The sequence below is a fragment of the Dasypus novemcinctus genome, chromosome 22, assembly GCF_030445035.2.
Source record: "Dasypus novemcinctus isolate mDasNov1 chromosome 22, mDasNov1.1.hap2, whole genome shotgun sequence".
Lineage (NCBI taxonomy): Eukaryota > Metazoa > Chordata > Mammalia > Cingulata > Dasypodidae > Dasypus > Dasypus novemcinctus.
The window spans coordinates 62,818,525-62,845,377 of record NC_080694.1 but is presented as its reverse complement, the minus strand read 5'-3'; the positions used below and the strand labels follow the sequence as shown (position 1 = coordinate 62,845,377).

The 26,853-nt window shown below is 40.4% G+C and overlaps 2 non-coding genes across 2 annotated transcripts; one reads left to right on the top strand and one right to left on the bottom strand.

Moving 5' to 3' along the window:
* Window positions 1-5,065: 5,065 nt before the first annotated feature.
* TRNAL-UAA (transfer RNA leucine (anticodon UAA)) lies at window positions 5,066-5,148 on the top strand. The gene has a single exon. It is a non-coding gene; the product is annotated as a tRNA-Leu (tRNA).
* A 21,314-nt stretch (window positions 5,149-26,462) lies between these two features.
* Window positions 26,463-26,536, bottom strand: TRNAI-AAU (transfer RNA isoleucine (anticodon AAU)). Its single transcript has one exon. It is a non-coding gene; the product is annotated as a tRNA-Ile (tRNA).
* Between the last annotated feature and the right edge of the window lie 317 nt (window positions 26,537-26,853).

Below are 26,853 nucleotides of genomic sequence, written 5' to 3'. Positions count from 1 at the left end.
TCCCTACTTGTTGCCTTAAAACAAAAATAATGATTTGAAGTTGCAGGCAGATACTACCTAGGACAGCCATCCTTTGAAGACTTGACAGGAGTTGAAGAACAAAATTCCAATGCGGCTCAGTCACATGGTTGACCAGTTGGTGCTGGATGTTAGCTAAAGGCCTCAGTTTCTTCCCTTGCGGGACTTCCATGGGGCTGCCTGAATGTCCTCACAGCAGAGCACCTCTCTTCCTCCATAGCAAGTGATCCAAGAGATCCAGGCTAAAGCTAAAGGGCGTTTTATGACCAAGCCTTCAGAAGACACATCCCGTCAGTTCCACTGTACTTGTTGCATTCTGTTCTCTTGCTCACACAGGGCCAGCCCCGAGTCTGCGTGGGAAAGGACTACCAAAGGTATGACTAGCAGGAGGTGAGGAACACTGAAGGCCATCTTGGAGGCTGGCTACTACAGCCTAGTTTACAAGTCATATTGTACGAATTTAGCGGTGGTTGTTGTTTTTTTACTTTATTTCAACCTCAAAAAAGAAAATATCAGACAAAAGGCAGCTCAATAAATCATGGAAGCATTACTTTTAAAAAATTCCTGTCCAGGCACATTTATCTTACGTAATCCTAGAAACAAACCCAATGGTCTCTCCAGTGTTCTGAAAGATGAACAAATGAGCACAAATTGGTTAGATGACATGACCGAGGTATCCTTGTTAATGAAAGAAATGGGGGGAAAAAAGCTTGATCACACTCACATCTCATGAAACTAAATCCCATATGCTTTTTCATGACTTTAGCACTGATATCGAACCTCCTTTACCTTTGCTACAAAAATGTAATGGTATTATTGTTAACTGTAGTCTGTAATTTACATTAGTTGTATTTTCCCCATGGTTCACCATATACTTAAGACCTATTAGTAGAGGAACATTCTTGTATTTGTATTATTAACTACAAGCCTCGTCTAGCACTGAAATCACCATATTACACAGTCCCTAGATTGTCCTCTAGCTGTCTTTCAATTGACTTTAACCTCCCTAGACTACCCCTTTCAGCTGCAATCACATTTATAAACCAGCAGTGTTAGTTATACCTATTATAATGTGTTACCATGAACTCTAACCATTTCTGCATGTTTACAATCAACCTTATTAAACATTCTATATACATTCAGCATCAGCTCCTTCTTCTCAACCCACATTCTGTCTCCTAGTAACCTATAATTCGTAGTTTAACTCCATAAGTTTATTCGACATATTTTGTTCATATCATTGAGACTATACAATAGTCATCCTTTTGTGTCTGGCTTTTTTCACTCATTGTAGCATGATTGTGGGGTCATATGGGAGTTATATATTTAGCTTCCTGAGGAACCACCAAACTGTCTTCTACAGAGGCTGTGCCATTTTATATTCCCACCAACAGTGATGGAGGGTTAATCAAATTCTTATCAGATATGTTTTTTCCAAAAATTTTCTCCCACTGAGTATGCTGTAATATTACCTTCTTAACAAAATTGTTTGGGACACGTAAGTATTTAATTGTGAGAAATTTCCATTTATCTATTTTTAATTTCATCGCTTGTGCTTTGGGTGTAAGGTCCAAGAAACCACCACCTACCATAAGATCTTGAAGATCTTTCCCTACATTTTCTTCTATGAGTTTTATGGTTCTAGTCTTTATATTCAGGTCCTTCATGCATTTTGAGTTAACTCTGGTATAAGGTATGAGAGAGGGGCCCTCTCTCTTTCTTTTGGAATATGAGTATCAGTTCTCCCGGCACCACTTGTGGAATAGACTGTTCTGACCCGGCTGAGTGAGTTTAACAGCCATTCAAAACCACTTGACCATACGCATGAGGGCCTATTTCTAAACTCTCAGTTTGATTCCTTTGGTTGATCTGTCTGTCTTTATGCCAGTACCATGCTGTTTTCACCACTATAGCTAAATAGTATGTTTCAAGTTTAGAAAATGAGAGTCCTGGAAGTTCGCTCTTCATGTCTAAGTTATTTTTGTCTGTTCAGAGGAGGGGCCCTTACTCTTCCGGATATACTTGATAATTACCTTTTCCAACTCTAAAAGGAAGGCTGCTGGGATCTTTATCAGAATTGTAACAAATCAGTTTGGGTAGAATTGACATCTCAATGATATTTAGTCTTCCAACCATGGATATGAAATATCCTTCTATTTCTTAAGATCATCTTTGGTTTCTTGTAGCAATGTTTTATAGTTTTCTGAATACAGGTCCTTTATGACCTTGGTTAAGCTTATTCCTAAATATTTGATTCTTTTATTGCTATTATAAATGGAATTTTTCCTGCCTTCCTTCTCAGTTTGTTTATTAGTAGTGTAAGAAATGCTATTGATTTTTGCATATTAATTTTGTATCCTTCACTTTGCTGCACTTGTCTATTAGTTCTAGTAGCTTTGTTGTGGATTTTTCAGGATTTTCTAAGTATAGGATCAGATCATCAGCACATAGTGAAAGTTTTACTTCTTTCCTATTTGGGCATCTTTCATTTCTTTTTCTTGCCAGTTGCTTTAGCTAGAACTTCTAGCACAATTTTGAATATCAGTGTTGACAGTGGGCATCCTTGCCTTGTTCCTCATCTCAGCAGAAAAACTTACAGTCTTTCACCTTTGAGTATAATGTTAGCTGTGGTGTTTTCATATATGCATTTTATCATATTGAAAAAGTTTCCTTCGATTCCTGTCTTTTGGAGTGTATTTGTCAAGGGAAGATACTGTACTTTCTCAAATGCCTTTTCTGCATTGAGATGAGAAACTTGTTCTTCAATTTAATACAGAACAGTTTAATAATACAGTTTAAAAGTTAATAGGACTCTAGAGCCAGTTTACCTGGGTTCGGGTGCTGACGCTCTACTTACCAGTAGTGTGACTTTGAGCGAGTTTTAAGATGAATTTTTTGTTATGATTAAATGAGGCTACACATGCAAACCCTTAAAACAGTGCCTAGCACATAGTAACACAGTACTATACAAGTTTTCATCTACAACTATTTTTTTTTAGGATGTACCAGAATTTGAACCCAGGATCCTATACATGGAAAGCAGGTGCTCAAACCACTGAGCTACTAAATCTAAAAACTGTAGAAACCAAAATGATTAGGCATCATCTCAGTGCCAGAGATCAATGCAAAAGAGGAGGCCCATTTTATCCACCTAACACCACATTCACTTTCAAGCTCAATATATTTCCTTCACTTCCTGTAGGCTCAATTGATTATCCACTTCAGACTTCAAATATCCTCGTGTGCTCTTGCATGGTTCTGCCCTACCGTGGCATCATTTCAGGGCTACCACAGAAGAGCTTGCCGTTTCCAGCTCAGCTTCATTCTCAAAATCAGGTAATTTTTTCTTCATAAATGTGTTATCTTTTACTTATTTCATTGTGAAGCCCCTTTATTTTGCCTAGGAATATATTTGTTATATTACATTAAGTATAGAGATCCTGTCAAATAGCTCTTTCTCCTTCTACCATTCACCCTCAGGTTCCTCCAGGTGCAGTCTGGAAAAATCCTTTCCTATTTAATAGCATCCTTTCATGAGGCTGCCAAAAAGTAACTATATCAAAGTCCTCATTTGCTACGAATGAGCAATACGATGTTCAATACGATGAACAATACGATGTTCAGTATTGTTATATTAATTAATTATATTACAGTCCCTGCTTCAGGATTCAGATGGGTCTCTTCCAGATACCCCAAACTTCCCATCTGGAAGCTTCTTCCATAGGTTGTTAAATTTTCCATGTCTTCCTTTAGCACCTTTAACTGAGTGTAGTCAACAGATCCTTGCCTATAAAATTAAGATTCTTGGGACCCACCCATCTCTTTAGTAAAGATCATTGCAAGAGGGACTGTGGAATGTGCATTTGTCGTAAGTCTCCCCAGGATGTTTTGGGCAGCATGCATTGGATTCTTCATTGCAACAGTTGTGGGCTGACCTTTCTGAGAGCACGCTGAGTTCTGAGGCAGTGTCTTCCTCTCTGGGTAGCCACAGCCCCAGGCTCCCTGTGCTGCTTTTGTGAATATGTCGAGCTGTCAGTTAAAGCACTGGTCATTAAAATCAACGTCACGAATTCAAATTGCCTGTGTCTACTAGGGATTTCCAAATGTACCCCAGGGGAAGTTCGTTTTAATATAATAACCTGTGGGTCCCAATTCGGATGCCTCCAGTGCCCCAGTGGATCAGGAGTGGAGCCTTGAATTCAACAGGCAAAGTGAGGCAGGAGATGGGACGGTGGAAAACATAATTAGTTAAATTATTAATGTTTTAGTCCTTGAGTTGTGTTCATTATTCTCATAAACAGATAAATAGAAATACCTTAAGAGCCTGACAATGTGTTTTTAAATCCGTAAATTTGCTTCTTGACAAAGACTTAAGTGAAAGAAAAATGAAATTAAGGTATTATCTATTAAAAATGAAATGGACAGACAGCAAAAACAGCAGGTGGGGGGAGGGGAAAGAAAACATAAAATGAGAAAATGCATCAGTTCAATTCAAATAAAAACAAGCAAAAAAAAAAAAAAAAAAAACCAGGCAAAGAGAGATCGCGGAAGGAAAAACGGGCTGAGCCTCCGGTGAAGCAGAGGCGGCGGCGGCAGTGTGGCCTGTCCACTTTGTCCACTGCCCCTGCGCCTCCCCCATGTGTTTTCCTTTCAGGATCGAGGAAAAGCAATACCTTCTCCTGAGCATCAGTGTCATCAAGCGGGCGCTCAGGACAAGTGGACACTTTCAGAAAACACAGAGGGCAGCCTGCGTTTTCTCTGTTATAAGCCTCTTCACATGTTAATGCACCGCCACGAGACCAGGAATTATTCAGTGCTTCCTTAGCACTCAGCACAATGTGTGGTCGAAATTAATGCTTAGAAAATAATTGTTGAAAATAAACTTTTTCTTTAGTTTCCCTTCAAGCAACATAAAAAGTTTTTGTTTTCTTGGCTCTTTAGAGCTTAGAGCCAAGTTTTATTATTATGGAATCATGGTCTCCCAACAACTGGCAACAGATGCATTGATTCTAATAAAGAAATAATTCCCAGACTTTCTTCACAGGGTACCGGGATGGCCGAGTGGTTAAGGCGTTGGACTTAAGATCCAATGGGCTAGTGCCCGCGTGGGTTCGAACCCCACTCTCGGTAGTACCTTAGTTTTAAAAAAAACCTTATCAATATTTCTGTCCTGCTTGGCTTTCATACCGAAAATGCCCTCTTACTTAAAGAAAGTGCACTGTTAAGCATTCTTATGTGTTTGAATGAATGACTACAATGGCCATATCGTTTTGCCAATATATGGAGGAACCGCTGACGTCGAAGGTCTACGTCAGATTTTTTTTTAAGGAGGCATGGGAAGCAGGCACTCAACTACTGAGCTACACCCACTACCCTCTAAGTAGATTTTAATACTGCAGGCCTTTCAGTTGCCAGGGTAATTGAACCTGTGAGGCCATTTGCCCCTAAGGCAACGGAGAAGCTGCTCTAGTTTTCTGTGGCCCCCAAGAAGTGAGAATCATCTGCTCGGGTCCTGGCTGTTTCCAAACGGCTGTATACTCAGAAAAGCTCAGCTCGTGGGTAGGGCCGTCTTTCCAGGCTTACCCTGGAAGGCAGCACCCTGGAGAGGAATGAATGAATGAATGCGTGAGGCCTCCCCAGCACAGTGTGAGGCTTTGAAATTGTTTCCAGTTTGAAACGTGAAACTGGTCCCTTAGTGGAGTTTTGCTTTGCATTTCCCTGACTTTAGTGTTGTTGAGCCTCTTTTTATATGTTTGAGTTATTTGCATTTCTTGCCATTGACTGAAATGCCAGCACACCAAATGATGTTTACTTTAATATTCAGAGGACCAGAAACCTGACACCAGGCCTTGGAACTCAGCAACCACGTGTTGGTCACAGACTTTCCGAGCCTTGATTTCTTGTTTGTTTAGAGCATGGTGCTAAGGACATCTGTGCTGTGGATTCGATCCCCACATAAGTCAATTAATGTAACTTTTCTTCACATCAGAGTCAATGCAGACCTGAAGCCACCACTTCTGTCCACTTCGGTCTCAGGGAGGATCTGCATCTGTTGTATTTGGCACTTATTTTCATTAAATTCCTCCAATCATTGGCGATGTGGCAATTTCTATTCAATTCCAACTTACTTTGCTATTGTTTCTTGCAGAAAGTAGAACTGGAGGGTGGTCCCCAAGATGTCATGCTGCAATGAATGCACAACTATGTGATTACACCAAATACCACTGATTGTACACTTTGGATGAATATGAATGCTTTATTAATATAACTATTAATAAAATTGATTTGTTTGAAAAAGAAAAGATGTCAGGCTGTACAAGCCCTGCAAAATCCCCTGGACTGGGAATATGATGGTTACGTTACGTGAGAGTTGACTTTAAGAAGGGATGGTTGGGGCGAGCCTGACTGGATCAGCCAAGTCCTTAAAAGGGACTGGGCCCTTCCTGAGGTCAGAGGTGGGCAGGAGGAGGGGAACTGAGGGAGTCTACGCTGCTCTCCAGAAGGCGAGTGGCCTCTAAGATCTCGGCTCCTGGACGGCCAGCAGGGAAACAGGCTCTAACCCACGAGACCCCGGAGAGGGCCACGCTGCAGGTGAGAGCGCCCCTGCGAGGCATCGCATGGCGGGCCCTGTGCCAGGCACCCAGTGCCGAGCGCCCAGACTTCCCACCTACAGAACTGAGCGGATACACGGGTGCTGCTCGAAGCTGCTAAGCTGTGATAATGTGTTGCACAGCAACAGATCTTACTTCTTGTTTGTGTAAACCAAGTATCAGAAGTGCTGCAGCAGAACACTGAGTGGTGTGCGGTGGGGTGCGTGGTGCCTCCTGCACTCTCCAGCTGAGCTGCTCCGTCTTGCCTTCCCTGTCCCTTTTTGGGGTCCTGCTGCTAACCCCAATGATTGTTTTCATCTTTGTACAGGAATTGTAAAACCACCCACACTTTCACAACTTCACTCTGGGCCATTCTGTCTTCAACAGTTCAGTGTAAGAGGAAAAAAAAAAACTAAAAAATAAGGAAGAGCAACTTTCACCAACTTTAACAAAGGAAGAGTGAAACAGAGACAAGATTTTTTTATTGTTTAATTTAAATACTTTCTGCATGAGTAATATATTCACATGGTTCAAAAATGAGAAAGCATTAAAAGGCATAGTGAGAAAATCTTTGGCTCTGCCTTTCTCCCATCTCCCCAGTTCCCACCAATATCTCTTATTCTCTTATGCACTTTCCTGATTTTCTTTTGGACACTTTATTTTACAAAGAGGAGTAAAATATTTACCATTTTTCTGCAGCTTGCTCTTTTCACTTAATATATTTCGAAGAATTCTATTTTATCGGTTCCTAGCTTACAGTAGTACATTCAAATTTTCAAACTGCTCAAAATTGGGGCTTATTTTCAAATAAGTGTATCCAACCAAGCAGGATTTGAATCTGAAAACTTCTTTTCCACTGCACCTCTGAAGAAAGGAATGAGAACAAAGTGTACACTTACTGTGACTGAAGGGACAGGGATAAAATGACATCTTTATTTTTATTTTTTCTACTATTGCCTGAAGCAATGTGATAATCAAAGGTACCTCAAGTAGGGGATTGAAAGCTGCTAATGATCAAGAGAAATTAAATATTATTCAATAAATATTGACCCTTGCTCTTCAGATTGTGATAATTAGCTATTACCTTTCAATAAAGATATTCAGGAAATAGCATTGTTTAAAAAAATATATAAAAAAGTTTTCACCAGATAATGATCCAATTTTAAATACTGTACCCACAAGTGCACAAGTATGTAAATGTCTAGAAAAACGTACAACAGAATGTGTTTAATAGAATCTGATCTTTGGAATATTAGATTTTATATATATTTACCCATAATTTTTATGTTTTTTGTCAATAATCCTCTACAATACTTGTATAATAGTCACGAAACTCAGGAATAAGCGAAAAAGGAAACAACAACAACAATCAATCAGCCAATCCCTGGGGGGTTGTTACACTACAGATATATCCAGCACAACCGAGAAAATAAAATGAAGGAAATTATGAAATACTTAAAGTGAAACTTTAGAAAGAATCTCCTGCCCTGGCAGTGCACTGCTCAGTTCTTTGTTAGGGATAAGAGTTATCTGATGGACAAAAGTAAAAATGATTAAAAATTAAAACAATCATATTCAGATTTATTTATCAGAATCCTATGAATTTGGTTATCTCGATAGGAGGAATCCTCAAAAGGTAAAAGGAAATGGAAAACAAACATTTTATCCAATTCCTGGGAGGTTAACTCTCCTTCCTTAACCTTGTAGAACCCAATGATCGCATACCAGCTAGCAGAAATAGGGCGGAGGTGGATGGAGTATGAGGCAAGGAAGCTTACAGGTGACTTCCACTGGAGTAGGTTTCTAAGCCACTTCCAAAATTTGCATATAGTGCTTAAGTAAGGAAAGGAACACAAAGGTCCCTGTTGACCAAAAGAGGGAGACTTTCTGGTAGCTTTATCCCAATACTTAAAAGTTCTACTTTAGTATCATGATTGGTGAAACAAAATAATGTTATTCTCACTTTCTTTCATTCTCGTTCTCCCTCCTTGAGACCATTTTTTTTCTCCTAGATTTTTCTTTTTCCTTGCAACTTCTGATTTTTCTAAGATAAAGTTCCACCGTCACTCCAACACCAAGATGTTCAGAATTCATCCCTGCCCCTCTTTACCAGGGGTGATACAGATAAAAGCACAGAAAAGATACTGTCTCCGGGTCTATGGATATAACTGAGGGAAGGTCAGCAACAGAATGATCAAGCAGAATGAGAGATTGCAAAAAATTCCACCCTGATTGCCTGCTGTTGCTATGTATTTTAATCAAACTCACCATGCAGTTTGTAAGCCCTACATTTGTTCATACTCCTACTGCCTGGAAATTTCTTTCTTCCAACTTGTCCACCTGGAAAACAAGATTCATGTTTAAATTTACCTGTTCCACATATACACACACAGAGGCATTGAAAGAGCAGTTCAAGAATGAATTCTGAACATATGCTCTCTTTTATCTACTATCCCTGCAAAGAAGAGAAGATCCAGAGGTTTTTCATAAAAGAGTAATTCGTGTTTAAACCTCATTCCTGAAGAGCGAATCCTGAACAAGGCCCAAGGACCCTGACTCCACGTGAGCGTGGTTTACAAGCACATCTTCAAACACTCTTGATTCTGAGACCATACCCTGACCCTGCTTTCCTGAGGGTAAGCCTATGATGTACGAAAGGGGAAAGCTATGGGAAGAGCCATAATAAAGAGATTTACGTTGGTATAAATTGAGATGGCGGGGGTGGGAGGAAGGATGATAGTAAAAGTGGCAGTTAATCAATAGAAAAACACAGCTAGAGGGAACTACTGAGCAAGAAACATCTCATTCATCTATAGAAGAGGCTTGCTGTTCTGAGGAGAGGCACCTGCACAGGTATGGGCTGAGCAGTTTCTAGCAGGAGTGAAGGAGCTGGGGCCAGTTGCCACAAAGCAGGCAGATATCAGAAATTGCAGATCTTACCTAAGACTTTTGCTGCTGCATCATCTGGTCTCCTGATCTCTCTTCCTGGGCAAGTCAGACTATAAAAGGAGGAAGAAACCAATAGGAATTAACCTCGTGCTAGCATTGCTCACCCAGGTCAACTCCCCAAAGAGCCCATTCTGTACATTTGTGTTGGAAACAAACCTTCTACTACCATTATGAGCACCAACAGATTCAGCATAAATGCCAATATGCTAAGCAAGGTGGCAGGATCAGTATTAATTTAAACATGAAGGGAAGAGGGGCTATGTTTATAATGTGTTACCATACAACAGTAAAAACGTTATCTGTAATCTATATTGGTATATTTTAAAGAAATGTGACAGTGTAAGGAAAAACAGATTAGCTACTTAATAAAGCAAAATAATTCTGTGTAATATTATTTACTGGGAACAGAGGAAGAGTGTATTTTCATCTATCATGAAAGATGATGATACTTTGCAGGACATATAACATTTACATGTACATTTTAGCATTTAACCTTGTCATACCAATTCATTTTGCAAAGAGTAAATCGAAGCTCTTAAAAGTTTAGGTGACTTCTCAAGGTCATTCAATTAATAACATTTTACAAAACCTGTATTCACATTCAAGTTTTCTGGTTGAAGCTCAGTTTGGGGAACTTTTCCTAGGGATATACTTTCATTTGTGCAAAATGATATATGTATAATGCTATTCATTACACCAATTGTTTTTTTTTGTTTATTTGTTTTTTTAAAGACAATTTTTTATTTATTTCTCTCCCCTTTCCCCCACCCCCACGTGGCAGGGCACTCCTTGTGCACATCAGCACTGTTTGAACCCTGAACCGTCCATGTGGTAGGCAGATGCTCCATCAGTTGAGCCAAATCTACTTCCCTCCATTGCACCATTTGTAAAGACAGAAGATTAAACAATCCAAGTGTCCATAACCAGGAATCTGATTGAAGACATCATGGCACATATCAATGAAGAAGATTTCTTTGAAAAATGTGGAAATTCCCAAGATAACTTAAGTGAAGAGTGGTTACAGCATGCCGCCTAAAGTGTTTGTTGGCATTTTCACAAAGAAATCCTGGAGAGACTTCAAAACACTAGAGAAAATGGTTATTACATGTTTGCTATGTGTGGAAGTGTTAGGGGGAAAGGGTGGATGGAAGGCAGGAGAGGAAACTGTTTACTGTACACCTTTTTTATTATTTTGATTTTTGAAACACAGGCATGTATTATATATTTTTAAAAATAAATATACAAGTAGATAAAAATGTTTTAAGTAAAATATATTTATTATAAAAGAAAGGATACAGTAAAAAGAGGAGGCAAAAAATAAAAAGAGAAGGTACTCCTCTTCATCCCAACCCCCATTTCTCACAGATAATCATTATCAGGAGTTTGGTGTGTTTCCTTCCAGAATATTCTGTGTCTCTACAACTGTTTTATATGCCAGCATAGTTGTTGTTTTTTTTAATTTGTTTTTACCAAACTGGGATTGTTCATACAATAAGCAGCTGTTCCTCAACTTCTTTTATCAAAACTCAAAAGCATATCATTAGAGTATGTGAAGGGGGAAATAAGAGAGTCACTTCACAGTGGAGAAACCTGACAAAGACTACTGTATTAATTAACCAAAAGGGGTGCTGATGCAAAGTACCAGAAATCTGTTGGCTTTCATAAAGGGTATTTATTTGGGGTAGAAGCTTACAGTCACAAGCCCTGAAAGAGTCCAACTCAAGGTACCATAGGAGGTGCTTTCTCACCCAAAGCCATTTGCCAAGTTAAAGCAAAATGGAGGGCAACATCCGTGAAGGTTCAGCCTTCCTCTTCCTCTTAAGGCTCCGTGGTCCCAACTTCTTCCAAACTCAGCTGTAGGCTGGTGTAAGGCTCATCTCTCAGGGCTTCTCAGCTGCTCTCTTCTCAGGGGCAAACTGTCATGCCCATCTCTCTTCTCAGGGCCTCTGCCTTATCTATGGAGCTGTCTCTCTTCCCGTGTTGTTCTTCTCTGTGTGTCTACTTCCTCTGTGTCCTTGACTGAGCATCTGTTTATAATACAGCCCACCAAGAGGGCTGGGATTCAACCCTGCACACCCTAATGACATGATTGAATCAGAGCCCTAATCTTAACATAATTTAATCCAAGGCATCTCAACTGAATCTAATACAATCAAAGGTTATCACGCCCAGAGGAATAGACCAGTTTACAAACATAATCAATATCTCTTTTGGAATTCATAAACAACCTCAAAGTACCACAACTACCATAGCCAGGTGATCAAAGTTAACATCAACAGTGATATATTATTTTGACAGTATGTTCCCTTGATATGATGGGATTAAAATGGTACTTTTCTGGGAAGCAGATGTGGCTCAATTGATTAGGCTCCTGTCTACCAGATGGGAGGCCCTGGGTTCACTGCCCCCACCACGGAGTTGATGACTCTTGCCCACGGACACCTGATGGCCCTCACCAGCAGAGAGCTGGCACAGCAAGATGATGCAACAAAGGGAGACAAGCAGACACAGAAGAACGCGCAGTGAATGGACACAGAGAGCAGACAGCGAGCAAGTGGCAAGCGGGGGGGGGGGAGGGTAAATAAAATAAATCTTTTTTAAAAATGGCACTTTACCACTGTGTTCTTTCACAAGAGAAACATTAGACAAATTTCAATAGTGGGGCATCCTACAATATATCTGAGGACTCCTCAAAATTGTCTAATGTAGGACATTTTGGTCCTCCTTTCCACGTGTCCTTGGAGACAAATAGTTGGGTTTGGTTTGGTTCTGTTTAAAGTTTCCCACAAAATGAGAATCCAGAAAGTTTACCAGATCCCAGAAGCATAGGATCGTCTTTATCTCTTGAATTCTTTACATGGAAGTCCAATGGGCTTCTGCTCTCTTTTTCTATTCCTGGGATGAGGTCACAAAATCCCCAGCACTCTCACCCCCAGGGGCTAAAGGAGGTAATTAAAGCAGAATACCGGGCACCTTCTATTATCAGCAGCAGTGGTAGGTCTCTATGGCTTATCGGGTCGGCATAAAATGGATGTAGGGGTCTGTGATGGTCTTGTGTGTCAACCTGCCTAGGCTGTGGTGCCCAGCCAGATAGTTCACTAAGCACTCATTTAGGTATTGCTGTGAAGGTATCTTAGATGTGGTTTACACTTACAGTCAATAGACTTTAAATAAAGGAAACTAACCTTGATAAGGTGAGTGGCCTCATAATCATTTGAAGGTCTCCAAAAACTGAAGTTTCTCAGAGAAGAAATTCTGCCTCAAGACTGCAGTATCAAGTCCAGCCTGAGTTGCAAGACTGCCAGCGTGCCCTACAGATTTCAGACTCAAAAGTGCAACATCAACTCCTGCCTGTATTCCAACCTGGTGTCCTGCGCTACAAATTTCAGTTTTGCCAGCCCTCCCGATTCCATGAATCAATTCCTTAAAATGTATCTGTTAATAGCCTATTGGTTCTATTTCTCTGGAAAACTCTGACAGTGATAAAGGGGCTATGTCTTATCTGTGTTTACACTCGTCTTCACCTGACATGAGCCCAGCTCACAGTGAAACGGATTAAAAGTTTCTAAACTGAATTCTAGTTGCAGGAAAGTATTTTTCCTGGGACTCTTGCCCACAAGGAATTATCACCTTTGGTTATTTCTTTGTGACACTTAAAAAAAAAAAACCCACCAAATTATAAACCTATACTACGAAGGTAATTTAACGAAGAGGAAATGTCCAGTAAGAATTTTCTAGGATGTCACTAAAAATATTCTGAAAGAAGTTTTGTTTTTAAAGCATATTTTTATCATCCAGTGTTAATTCTGTTTCTCTCATTATCTCTATCACTTCCTGAGTGGATTCTGTTCACCCTAATGTATTCCTTTCGATACAAACACACCAATTTCTAGTCAACAGTATAGAGCCCCTTATCATTTCTAAAACAAGGCATGATGTTGTTTCTTTCCTGGAATGCTCTTTCCTCAGAATTTCATGACTCACTCTTTCATGTCTTTGACTAAATAACAAGTAAAGCTTTCCCAGTTCATTCTGCAACACCCACCCCTCACACTAACCAATCCACACACTCCATTTTGTCCTTCCTTATTTTTCTCCACAGTCCTTACAACCCTTTGAGAAACTGTATTTTCCCTGTAGAAAATAAATAAAAGCATAGATATTGTTTAAATGAATAAGTAGTTCTGTTAAACCCAAGTCTATTCAAAACCAATTTATCAAAAATTAGTATCGTTTTCCCAGTTGCCGTTTTATCATGAACCAACAATTTGGTTATCATATCCCATTCTTCTTTTCTATAAAATTATTTAATCAGTAGGAATTCAGATACTACTGAAGCTTTCCTTTTAAACAAGTTTTAAAATCTAGACATTTGCATTTGCAATGACTGCTAGAAGCATTGGGCAGGAAGTGGCAGAAAATGGGTCCACTTAGTTCTATGATGAGCCAAGAATTTGTGGAATGGGTGGGGGACACAGCTCTTTCTATAACTTGACTCTTACGTGGTAGCAGAAAATTCAGTTGGACGACTTTAGCAGAAGCACCCCACTGGCTTAGCAGTCAAAAGCACAGGCTTTATATGGGGACCTCATATTTTTTGAATGTACCATTAAAAAAATAAAGACCAAAAAATAATAATAATAAAATTAATTATAGAAGTGGAACATGTATAATAAACATTTTATCATAAATATATATTTATTCACCATCTTTTCAGGTATAGTCCAAACTATTCCACTGAAAGCATATCTACTGGGAAAGAAAAAAAAAAAAGCACAGGCTCTGGGGCCCGGGTGGTGCAATGGAGCACAGCAGTTCTGCCCCGTTGTCTCTGGCCTCGCTGGCCTTGTGGGGAAGGTTCCATTGTGGTGTCAAGGCAGTTGTAAAGGTCCAAGCTCAGAGTCCATCAGGTTTGACAGTATCCTGCTGGATTCAACTGGATCAATGTAGGTGTCAGAAGAGTCAAATATAATTCCATTTTTTATTTTTATTTTTTAAGCTCGTGGAAAAGTTCCAGGTCCTCATGTATTGTGCAACGACTTCCTTGGTGGTTTTGGTGCATTCACTGCCAGCAATGGACATTTAACAGGAAAAGCTCTCATTAATTCCTGCCACCAAATGATTAATGCACGATAGGGTCTATGAAATGAATTAATCGGGTATAGTGGGATTATTTATAAAATGAGGGATGCAACATTTCTTTGAAAGTCACTGCAGCTGTTTATCATTTGGATTCTGTGAACTGTGATCCTAAGGTTAGCAGCGTGAATTAACATACACCTTTAAAGCACTGTAATGAAAGACCATTTCATAATTATTGAATTGTTTGTATCTGCTGTCAAATTGTTTTCACATGGAAGGTTTTTTTAAAAATTATTTCAAATATGTTTTTTATTGACATGGAAGGTTTTTAAGTAACATTGGCAGAGTTACAATATGTTATCCCTACAGTGAAAATAAACTTGTTTTTTGTATACAGTTCCTCGGTCTCTGAAGTGAAGGTATGAGTAATATAGGGTATGAATGGTGTAATCAAGGCTGTATTTTGGAAGAAAAATGGCAGTGATGATTGAATTGCAGCAATCCATAATTTGGGCTTGTTATTATATTTATACAGTAAAGATTTTTCCAAATAGATTACATGCTGTTACTTCCTGCTAGCCATTAGCATGAGCACTACTACCTAAACACTATTTCACTTATGATTGAGAACTCCATAAACATTTTTGTCTGCAATATTGTTTCAAGTCAAGTTTGAATGTCACAACATTTTAACTGAAAAACTTTTGTCAAGTTTTTTCTTGTAAATTTTCTTTACTGGTAAGTTTCATCTTGTCTTTCAATCTTGTACTTTAAAATAAGAAATACGTTTTGACAGAGGATTAATGTTTTAACAAGAGTGGACATTTTTATTTTAAAATTTAGGCAAAAGTACACTATAAAACGGTATGTTTGCTTATTTGTCTCACAAAACTACATCGTTTTTCCTGGTGGGATTTGTTTTGCTTATTGTTTAAAAGTTTTCTTATTGTTTAAAAGACTTTGCTTAAAGGCCCAGGCCACCTTCTGGTGGCAGAGAAGGCAAAACCCAAGAACCTGAAATTCATGGAGATGAAAGTAGATCAGTTTTCCTAGGGGATGGAGCAGGGAACTGGGAGTAGGGGAAGGAGTGACAGATGAGGGTGGTGTAATAGGTGTTATTTATTTTTTTAAAGATCGATCATTTTGTTTATTTATACACACCCCCACCCCACCCCTACCCCCTGTTGTTTGTGCTCACTCTCTGCATTTGATATGCACTTTCTGTGTCTTCTCTTTAGGAGGCACCTGAACTGAACCTGGGACCTCCCACATGGGAGAGAGGCACTCAATTGCTTGAGCCACCCCAGCTCCCTGCTTTTGTTGTGTCTCTCTTGTCTTTCCTCTTTGTGTCTCCTTGTTGCATCATCTGGCCATGCCTGGCCATTGCTCCAGCTCACCGTCTTGCCAGGAGGCACTGGGAAACAAATCGGAGACGTGCCATGTGGTAGGTGGGAGCACAATTGCTTGAGCCATATCTGCTTCCTGCTTTCTTAATGGGCACAAAGTTTCTGTCTGGGGGAATGAAAAAAGTTTTGGTAACGGATGGTGGTGATAATAGCACAACATTGTAAATGTAAGTAATGCCACTGAATTGCACACTTAAAAATGACTAAAAATGTCAAATTTTATGTTACATATATATTAGCACAACAAAGAAGAAATGAATTAAGAACAACAAATAAAATAAAGACTTTGCTTACAGCTAGATAAATTTCTTATATAGGAAAACAATTGTAAGGTCCAATTCTCAGTACCATGTAAATGATAACTGCAGCTAGTTTCTCTTCTTAAAAAGCAATTAATATATTTTATAATTTACCTTTTCACATATGCAAAGTCTATTTCTACTACAATGTTAGTTTTACTAGTACCATATTGCTACACTCTTTTTGAATATCCTGTACTGAACATATGAATCAATTTGGGCTTAAAAATAAAAGCCAGTTGGCTGACAGGTTTGAAATATGTACCCCAGCAAATCTTTCCAGTCAATAATTGGCTAAGGCTATTTTTTTAAAATTATTTATTTATTTATTTTTAAATTTACATTAAAAAAATATGAGGTCCCATTCAACCCCACCGCCCCCGCCCCCCACTCCCCCCACAGCAACACTCTCTCCCATCATCATGACACATCCATTGCACCTGGTAAAGTTCATCTCTGAGCATCACTGCACCCCATAGTCAATGGTCCACATCATTGCCCAGACTCTCACGTTCCATCCAGTGGGCCCTGGGGGGATCTACAGTGTCCCGTAATTGTCCGTGAAGCACTATCTAGGACAACTCCACGTCCTGAAAATGGGCTAAGGCTATTTTTAAAGTGTTGTTTTTCATCTCTGTATAGATGACATTTTGTAGCTTTGTACATGTTGTTAATTAAGGGCAAATAATTTTACAGACAAAAAAGGTATAATTACTTAACTCAGGGGTGGGTAGACTTCAAAAATATGCCTCCTATAGAAATAAGTTGGGGAAAAAAAAAAACCATGAGCAGCCACCAAACTGCAGACACTGTTTATAAAACTACTCAGCAGCTGCTATCACCTTTTTTTTTAAAAGTTAAAAACTTTTTGTTGTTCTATCCTGACTAGATATACACAAGTTCTCACAGTGTCTCTAATAATCTTATTAGTTAGTTTAACCAAGACAGAAAATGCTTTTTAAAATGCTTTGAACTCTTCATCTTTAACTGCTTTTTACATATGAAATTTACAGCTGTAAATTATGTATTTATATTTTACATAACTGCTCTAAAGTACTGAATGATTTGATCATTTTCTGGGAGAAAAATATCTATAGTGCTGGTCCTCTTATTAAAATCCTTTTGTAATGAAATGACCTGTGACATTTCTTCACCAAAGGATTTATTAATATACCAGATCAAAGATTAGCAATGCTGTACTATACATTAATATGTCCTATAGCCTCGATTTGAGTTTCTTAGTAAAAATGATAGTATCTTAATATAACTCTTCCTACATACAGACCAATTCATAGAATAGATTAAAATGAAGCAGAGGAAATTAAGGAAAACCAAATTCAGTACATTTTTTTAATCCTTTAAAATGAAGAAAACCTTAATCAGATAAGCCTTTGTTCATCATTCTTTTGAATTTAGGAATTATTGAAAGCTCCTTTGCACTTAGATTTAATTATAAGTTAACTTCAAATATGCTATTTAAAAAATAAGAAGTTTGCCAGTCATTATTCTAGAAAGGGTAATTCATTGCTTTGTAATAAGAATATTTCTTTGTAATGTGCTACTGAATGACAACTAGAATATCAAGAAAATGTACATAGGAATATGCTTATTTCTCTCTTCCCTGCATCCCCTTCATGGGGTATTATTTGTTGCATAGTCCTATAGACTTATACTTTCATATTTAGAATACATGTACTCTTCTTATTTATGTATTTACTTATTTTAGGCCATTATTTTGCTTTGCCAAATTCTATTTTCAGTAATACAGTAATTCCTTATTTATGCATGCTTAGATCATGAACTTGTGTCCTTTCAAAAAAAATTATGTCAAGTTAGTTAGTTAGGTTGTATCCAAGTTTTTGGTGCTTTTCTTTTTAAGAATTAAAAAAATAACATTTTATGACTGTTCTTGTAAGGAATTAATATTTACCTCTAAAGGACTTACCTGTAACATGTAATTCTTCCTTTTACCTAGCAGGGCAATAAAGCAATTTTTAATCTCCAGAAGAAAATGCTGAAAATGGCTTACATATAGTCAGTAGTTCACCTGGGGAAAGATCTTAATCCTTGTTGTTTTGTTTGGTATATAAGTATTTTGTATAAAGCAACTAGAATAGTTCATAACTTGTCCCTTTTGAAATCTTAAAAATATGCAAGAGAATCCTATGGTGGATAATAATTTCTTCAGATTCTAAAACACGTACCTAGTGACTGCTTAATTGCCCCAAATTCAATCAAAGATGAATTGACAAATAAATAATGGAAATGAGTACTGATATGGAAATGGTATGTAACTACATATTATTTGTTTCTGGCAAGCACGTCTTATCTTTTTTTAATTTTATTTTTTTGTTGTTGTTTTATTTTCTTCCCTTTTGCATCATCCTGCTGTGTGACTCACTTGCACAGGCACTGGCTCACCACGCAAGCACTTGGCTTGCTGCACCCGCACTCAGCTTGCTAAGCAGGCACTGGCTCACCACGCAGGCACTCACGCTGGCCCTTGGCTCACCAAGCCAGCACCCACATGTGCACTCTGCTCGCCACTGGAGTACTGGCTCGCTGCACAGGCACACTTCCCTTCTTTTTCACCAGGAGGCCCCAGGGATCTAACCAGGTCCTCCCATATGGTAGGCAAGGCCTTATCACCTGAGCCACATCCACTTTCCAAAAGCTTATTGTTTTCAAGAATTTGAGGTTGAACTTGTTAAAATTTCTCGCTAAAAATTGAAAAGAGAAGGTATTGTGGGTTCAAACTTTTTAAAATAAAGAATTCAGTATTACTAGTTCCAAGCCTAAAAACACAGGCTTTGATGCTAAGTCCTTAGTTCTGCCACTTACAAGGGCTTGCTACTGGATCAACTCTGAGCATCATTTTGCCACTGTAAAAACAGATATAAAAATAGCATCCCTTACACAGGGTTGTGAGGAATAAATAACATAACATTTATAACACTATTTAGTAGTACCCAGCATATAATTCTTCAAAAAATGTTATGATCATTACAACAGAACAGAGGTTATTTGAGAGATATTTCCAAATCATTAGAGCTTGGAAGAGCATCACTGAATTTTTACATTAACTGCTCACAGAAAAGAAAGGGCCAGAAAATCCTCTTACACAGATTGCACTGCTGTTGAAGAAAAATCTGCTTAAGCAGGGAGAAATACTGCTGAATTCCTCGGTTTAGGTAAAAATCCAACGAGAACTCTCTTCCTCTACTCATTGTTTGAATTAGTCAAGCTTTTGGCTCAGTACCCTGCTGGTAAGTTTCACTCGGGGAATCGACCACACAAGAATTAAGCGCCAGTCAGGCCACTCCTCGAGTAGACAGTGTCAGAAGAAGGGTTTCCGCGCTGAAGAAGAAAGGGGGAGATGCGCCTCTTGATCTGCCCGTCCGAGTGGTTACCATCACGTGGCCCATCAGCATTACCCAGGAACTGTGGAAAGCTCCCGGGTGATTCCAAGGTGGAGAGTCCGGCTGTGGAGACGCACTGCTCCCGTCAGGGACCCACTCCTTCCCCCTCGCACCCCAATAAAACATCCCAAACTCACCCGACTCTCAGAATCCTCAAGAGGCATTCCAAGCGTGCTTTCCAGGAGACGGGCTCCAGGGCAGCCGATCTCCCCAGCCCCTGCCGCTCCGGAACCTGCATCCCTCCCGAGCACACCCGGCAGCGACTCCACCGCGTCTGCAAGGCCGGGCTGCGGCCCCAAGCACCCGACGGGCTGGAGCGCGTCCAGGCCACCGCCACCTGCTCTCGGGCCAGAGTCTCTGCAGAGCCTCCTCGTTCCCCCCCGGAAGCCCAATGGGGTGCGCTGGGGTCCGGGGGCAAAGAGCCGGCGCCGCTTCGCCTTCCTCTCTGCTCGTCACCTCCCGAATTTTGTCACCGGCTCCTCCTGAGCGAGAACGAGCGCCGTGGGGTCAACCCCGGAGCGCCCACATTTCCCCGACTTCCACCTTCTTCAGGCTGGAGGCTCCGAGCTGGCCCTTCGCAGGGGACCTCGAAGTTCCCGGAGGCCCTGCGGGGGCGCCGGAGCGTCGCCGAGGAGAGCGCGGAGACCGCTGAGGTGCCTCCCGGGAAGGCCTCGCGCCCGGCGGCCCGGCCCAGGGCGCTCCTCCGCGGCCGCTCTAGGATGCCCGGAGGCTCCGCGTCTCTGTGGTTAGTTCTAAACGCAGCGCGCCACGTGCCTCGGCCGCTGCGCACCCGCCCTGGCTCCGAAATGGGCGGGGTGGGTTCAAGTTGCCCAGAGAAATTCTATGGAAGAAGCCCAAAAGTATATATATGTACAAAAGTAGACAATGCTATAATGAATCTGATCCCTCACACCTCCAACACTTAGTACCCATTAACGGCCGATTTTATTATTATCACTCCTCCGCCTACCCCCATTGTTTGATCTATATCTCAGACACATCTTATTATCCATAAATTTAGCACATTCGCGACCGGGGTGAGGCGAGTGAGGTACTTGCCACGGGAACAAAATTTAGGAGACTGTCTAAAAATGTAGTAAACGAGGCAAATAATATTTAATGCACTATTTTTTTAAAAATCAAATTAATGCAAAAAATGAACAAAACATCAAAAATTTAAATAAAAATTAGTATTAGTATTTAGTAAATACTGAATAAAAAGTAGTATTTAAATTAAGTTTAGGATTAGCATTACTGATTATTCTTTTGGCTTCAGATTCTTAGCACAGCTCTAATGCGTGCATCTATGAGCTCATTTAATCCTCCCAGCAATCCTTGGGGAAGGATATTATTATTTCCATTTTTCTGATGAGTACACTTAAGTAGAAGGTCTCAATCTCTGCAGCAAGTTCTGGGGCATGAATAATTCTGGCAGGAAGGCATGTCTGCAATCATGGTAAGAAGAATTAATATTTCCTTATTAAGTCAGGGTATATAGTTATTCAGAAGACGGGACTGTGAGTGAAGCCCAAACAGCATGAAGGTAGCTATCGCCATGTTCCCAGCTTCGTCCTAGCTTTGGGGAATTGTTACATGTACTCACTTTGGAGAAAAAAGCAACATTTCTAGTACTTGATTGTGTTTTGTGAACTGAAAAACCAGCAGAGAGAGAAGCCAGCGGCCTCTACTACCGCTCCCACAAAGGTGAGGTAAAAACAAACCAAAGGCAGAGAATGAGCAGGAGAATGAAGGACAGCCTCAGAAGCCCATTCATGCAGCTAAGTTGTAGACCCAAAAGATTTCCAGGGTGAAGCTTCCTATAACAAATAATCTGGTTTTGAAATTCAGCTTTCAAGAAAACATTACCTTGCCCGGCTTTCATGGCAACGTGTGAAGAGCTTGGAAGTCGTCACTGCCATCCTCACAACAAGAAAAAAGCGGAACAAACTGAAGATCAACGACTCTTCTTAGATCCGTCAGAAAACTGGGATCACAGGGCAAACGGCCACCCTAAAATCTGTAGAGACAAGAGAGTATAGAGAATCACAGCTTACCAGGAGTAGAAACAGCTAGAGCCAACACTTAACATTTTTCTACTTAGGACTGCTGATGTCAAAGGAGAGGTGAGCTTCAGTTGGAAGGATTTCCACTTCATTTACCATTAATAGATTTCTTCCAAAGCACATCCTCTTCCACAGCCAAAGGTAGTTTTTATGTGAAAAGTAATTTTTCCACTTTATTTACATCTGTAAAGGTTTACCCCATTAGGATCATCTGTAACACTTGGTTTCTGACTGAGGGCCCTTCCATATCATCACGCTGATGAAGTTTTCTTCTTCATACGTGTTCCCTAGTGGTCACTAAGGACAGTCTACAGTAAGCTGATCATCTCTTTCCTTTAGGATTTTCCCAACGCTGCTCTCAGTACCTGTGAAGGCTCATGACCTTGTCTGCAACCTTGCACAGGAGGAGCGTCTCCATTTTGCCTACTAGTTGTTCCATTTTCATGGGAATTTCTTGCTTCGGAGCAAATTCTACATTCTTCCTTGTTTCCCCACCTGAAAGCACACCACGTAAACACTCATTGTCCACCGTAACAGGATGACCACCCCCCACCACACACATGCACAATATGCATCGGGAACCCGTTTACTAAATACGTGAATAGGGCTGAGTCAAGTAAGATCCCAGGAAAAGCGGTGCTTGTGAGACCAGGAGGAAGATGTTAGCAAAAGTAGAAAACCTGATCAATAGGAAGAAATAAACAGAGCATGATTCCTGGGGTGAGAAATTTACGTGAATGAAGGTGTAGGGCAGTAGAGAAGAACTAGAAATGTGCAAGTCTCTCTCTGGTGATGGTAATGTGGATGAAGCCACTAGAATGGAGTTGGGAAGCTAAAACAAAATCAAGGGATGTGCAAAGTAATAAAGAGATAAAAGGGGAAATGGGGACCAAACAGCGGACATGGGTAAAGTAAAAAGATGATCACTGTGGGATAGAACAGGAAAGAGCCTTCCCCACAAGTCATACAGCAAACAGACCTCTTCAGCTCTGGTTAGGTTCTAGGGCCCAGGCCATAGACCTCGGCTGGACTAGCGGGAGCTAGGGCAACCCACACCTTTAGTGGTGAGCGAATAGGCAAAGTACCAAGACAGAGCGCTAGCCGAAAGGCCAAACAGGTGGAGCTTCACCATAACCACGCAGAAGTCAATATCAAAACGGGGGCTCAAGGTCAGAGAGCAGGAATGAGGCAGCCATCCGTACAAATGCTGCAGGCGCTCCTTGGGTTTCCCCTGCCCTGGCCCAGGACTCGCCCATCCCTGACAGTGTGATGGCCAGGAGGGAGGCCACACAGCTTGGGTCTCTGGTCAGGGCCTCGCACTTCTCTTTCTGCCTGCCCTGAGGTAAGCACGGTGCCGTCCCTGAGTGCCAGGCCAGCCAGCACTGGGGGGGAGCTGGAGGACGGAGAGGGCAAGTCGACACACGCTGGCACTGTGCTTGTGCCACTCGGAGGGAGAGGGGTGGGGGAGAACAGGAAGGGAGAGAGAGAAGCAGGGTGGTCTCAGTCGGATAGAAGAGTGTCAAGGTCAAGATCCACGGTGGAAAAGAGTTTGCAAACACTGCTCTTTGATGGGTACGCCTCACTGTGCAGTAAGTCGTTCAAAACTGGCAGCAGCCATTCTAGAAGAAATCATAGGAAGGTTTTGTTTTGGTTTTGGTTTTGGGTTTTTTTTTTTTTTTACAACATTCTTGGCGTGAGAAAGACACAGAATCCAGATGCCACAAAATCAATACTTTTTAATCTTGCCTACAGAAAGATAATTTTGTGCATGAAAAAAATCTCATAAGTAAAATTAAAGCACAAGACCAGAGAGAAGAGGAGTCTTTGCAAGAACAATTAGCATAAGCTAATGCATCAAAAATAGCAGGTCCCAAGAGTGAGGAAAGGCCCTGTTTATGTGGATAGAAGAGAATCTGATACATGCTTGAGGAAAATGAAATGATAAACAATTCAAATGTTGAACAAATGTGGAAAGTAACAGAGAAAGGAAATAGATTTTTAAATATAGTCTTCTATACCAGTTATTCTGAACTCCTTCACAGACAATACCCCCTGTTTATAGCACATATTTTGCAGTTCTCTCTTTACTATCCTGAAGTGACCTTCCTATTTTATATATTTTTAAAAGTATACTATCTTTCACTTTAAATAATACAACTATAGATATCATATGATTTGAAAAATTAATAAAATCAAGATAATGTTCCAACTTAATTTTATAAAAGAAATGAATATTGGAAGAGAAAAAAGGTTAGAAGATAACTGAAAGTAGCTTTTACTAAAACAACATGAACTTGAATATGTAAATTCTCAAGCATGACCTCGAAGAGTAAAAAAAGCAATCTAGTGCTTACACATATACTAGAATCATTGTGAACACAACAATTAAAAATGTAGACCTCCACATGGTATTATAAATGATGAACAGGTACTGGGAAAATTCCAAATAAAAATACATAATCTTGGGCAAGAGTAAAACCATGCCATTTTTGGTGTGTTATGTTGTGTATTATAGAGTTTGGTTCTAAGCTCGGGAATTGTGGGGGGGGGGGTTCTTTTTAAAATTCATATGAATGTCTGGAGGAATATTCGGTAGTCTATATTCTTAAAGGAGCAGGACACCCCATCTTAGAACCTATGCAAATCCTAGGAACCACTTGCAATGAAAAATAACAAATTAGAACACTTGATGGCAAGTGAGGACTTTGACATGCTTGGCATTTTGGAGACCACATTGGAAAATGATTAGAAACAGGGAAAGGGTCTTCTTAGTTGCAAACTACATGATGAGGACGGATGGTTGGAAGGGATAAGAGCAGTATTTTTAAAGGTACAATTAATTTAAAGTGAAAGCACCCCTGGATAAAATAGTTTCCACAAGGAAATTATGGAAAATCTAATGCTAGTGTTAAATAGATAGGAGCTTGATCATGACACTGAGCTGGGAAAAAGCTCAGCAGGAGAGAGCTCTACAATGAACCCAGGAAATGGTAGTGGACAGAAGCTTGCATGAATGAAGATGAAACAATCAGCTGATTCAGGTGGAAAAGAAACTAAATTCAATGTGGAAATTAAGGTGGTATTGTAAGGATAAAATGGGCTTCTCTTTTGGGCTGATTCCAGCATTGATACACAATAAATCAACTCTCAATTTAAAAAAAAAATTATATTTAGAATATAATGTATTATTTTCTTACATAGCAAGTACTATTTCTCCAGGCCCTGTTTATGTGTTTTACATGAGTTAAACATATTTAAACATAATTAATTTAGGAAGTGGGCGTTATAATCATGCTCACTTTGCAGATAAAAAACCCAGGATAGAGTTTGGAGCCAGCATTCTGATAGTAGAGGTCTAGAGAATTTCCTTTTCACTCTCTCTCTGCCTTCATATATACTTATTTTTTCTGAACCATTTGAGAATTAGTTGCAGACAATGAGTGGGCTTATTTTAAGAAGAGATGCTATTTATGTATACATCTTTTGTACCTTACTTACTATTTTGTCCACTTTATATTTCCTTCACATATTGTCATAAAGGACAATATATTACCATATTGAAGGTTTAAGGAGATCAGTAAATATTTATTGGAATTGAACATAGTTTAGATCATAGAGCAGCTTGGGAACCCTACCTCAGAGCTCTTTCACTAGTATATGTCTTAAAGAAGAAAGCGTTTTGTTAACATTATAGGAAAAAACTGAGGCTGTCATCTCCACCCACTCCCCACCCGGGGTTGGAAAAGCCTATACTTTGTACAACGGGTAGGAAGTTTGCCTATATTCAACTCCTGGCTGCAAGACAACTCATTTGAAATACCCAAAATATACTAAGAGAAAAATACAAATGGCAAAACAATGAGTAAATATGCTATCTTTTGTTTAAAAAAAAGAAAAGCAACTACATATATGTATGTATCTTGAGAAATTACGAATAGAGTTTATCTACAGGAGGTGGTAGTGAGAATTGGGCTGATGGAGGACAAGTATGGGAGGGAAACATTTCATTGTATCTTTTGATAATGTTTTGCTTTCTGAGCCACGTGAATGTATTATTTATGCAAAAAGAAAAAAGAAAAATATTTTAAAGTGTGTATTCTTTTGCGTTAGAATAAGTGTTCAAACATAAAACATTCTAAAAACATACATTGCCAGGCATGCTTACTGTCGAAGTTTTGAAAGTTTTTCTTACTCATTTTTAAAATATTGTTTTCTCTTTAGACTGAACTGGAAATGACCTCGAGTGAGGTGATATGAAGGGTGGGTGGCTGTACTGTTGTTTTCCGAGGAAGCAATCCACTAGTCCATTTTATTTTTCCTCCAAGAACATTTCCCACTGGGGAAAAATAAATGCCAGTGGGTGTGCCTCTTCCGGGGCCAGCTCCTTGCCGCCGCCTGGCGTGAGGGGTCGAGGAGGGGAAGGTCGGAGGCGAGGGAAGGCACTCGGCGGAGGAAAAGGCTTCCCTGCGGCCTCGCGGGGATGCACCTGCTCGGCCCAGCTCTGATCCTAGTGTCTCGGGGGGACGCTCATATTTGGCCCAGCTAAGACCCCAAGGGTGGCTAGCACGCAAATTTGATTGTTGGTCAAAGGAAGCCGGAAGATGTCCTTCTGAGAGCAAAAGGGGAAGATCCGCTGTGGCCCGTACGGGGATCGAACCCGCGACCTTGGCGTTATTAGCACCACGCTCTAACCAACTGAGCTAACCGGCCAGCTGGTCGCCGCGGTCTTCTTTACTGCCTATGTCTCAAGTGACACTGCTTTATTGCGCTTTATATTCCCAAGGACGGAGGATTCCTTCTTTCCTCCGCCCTACCCTTCTCCGCCACGGTGAAGAGACAAAAGCTGCACGTTCGTCCCGACCGAACCTGCCTCTCGAGGGGGACCTTGGTCTTCCTCAGACCGCCAGTGCAGGCGCGGGGGTCGGGACCCTCGCCCCCCACCCCCCGCCGTCCTCGGACCCCGGCGCCAGGCCCGGGAGCGCGGCGCGCCGTCCCGCAGCGGACCACCGCGTCCCCGCGCGCGGGGG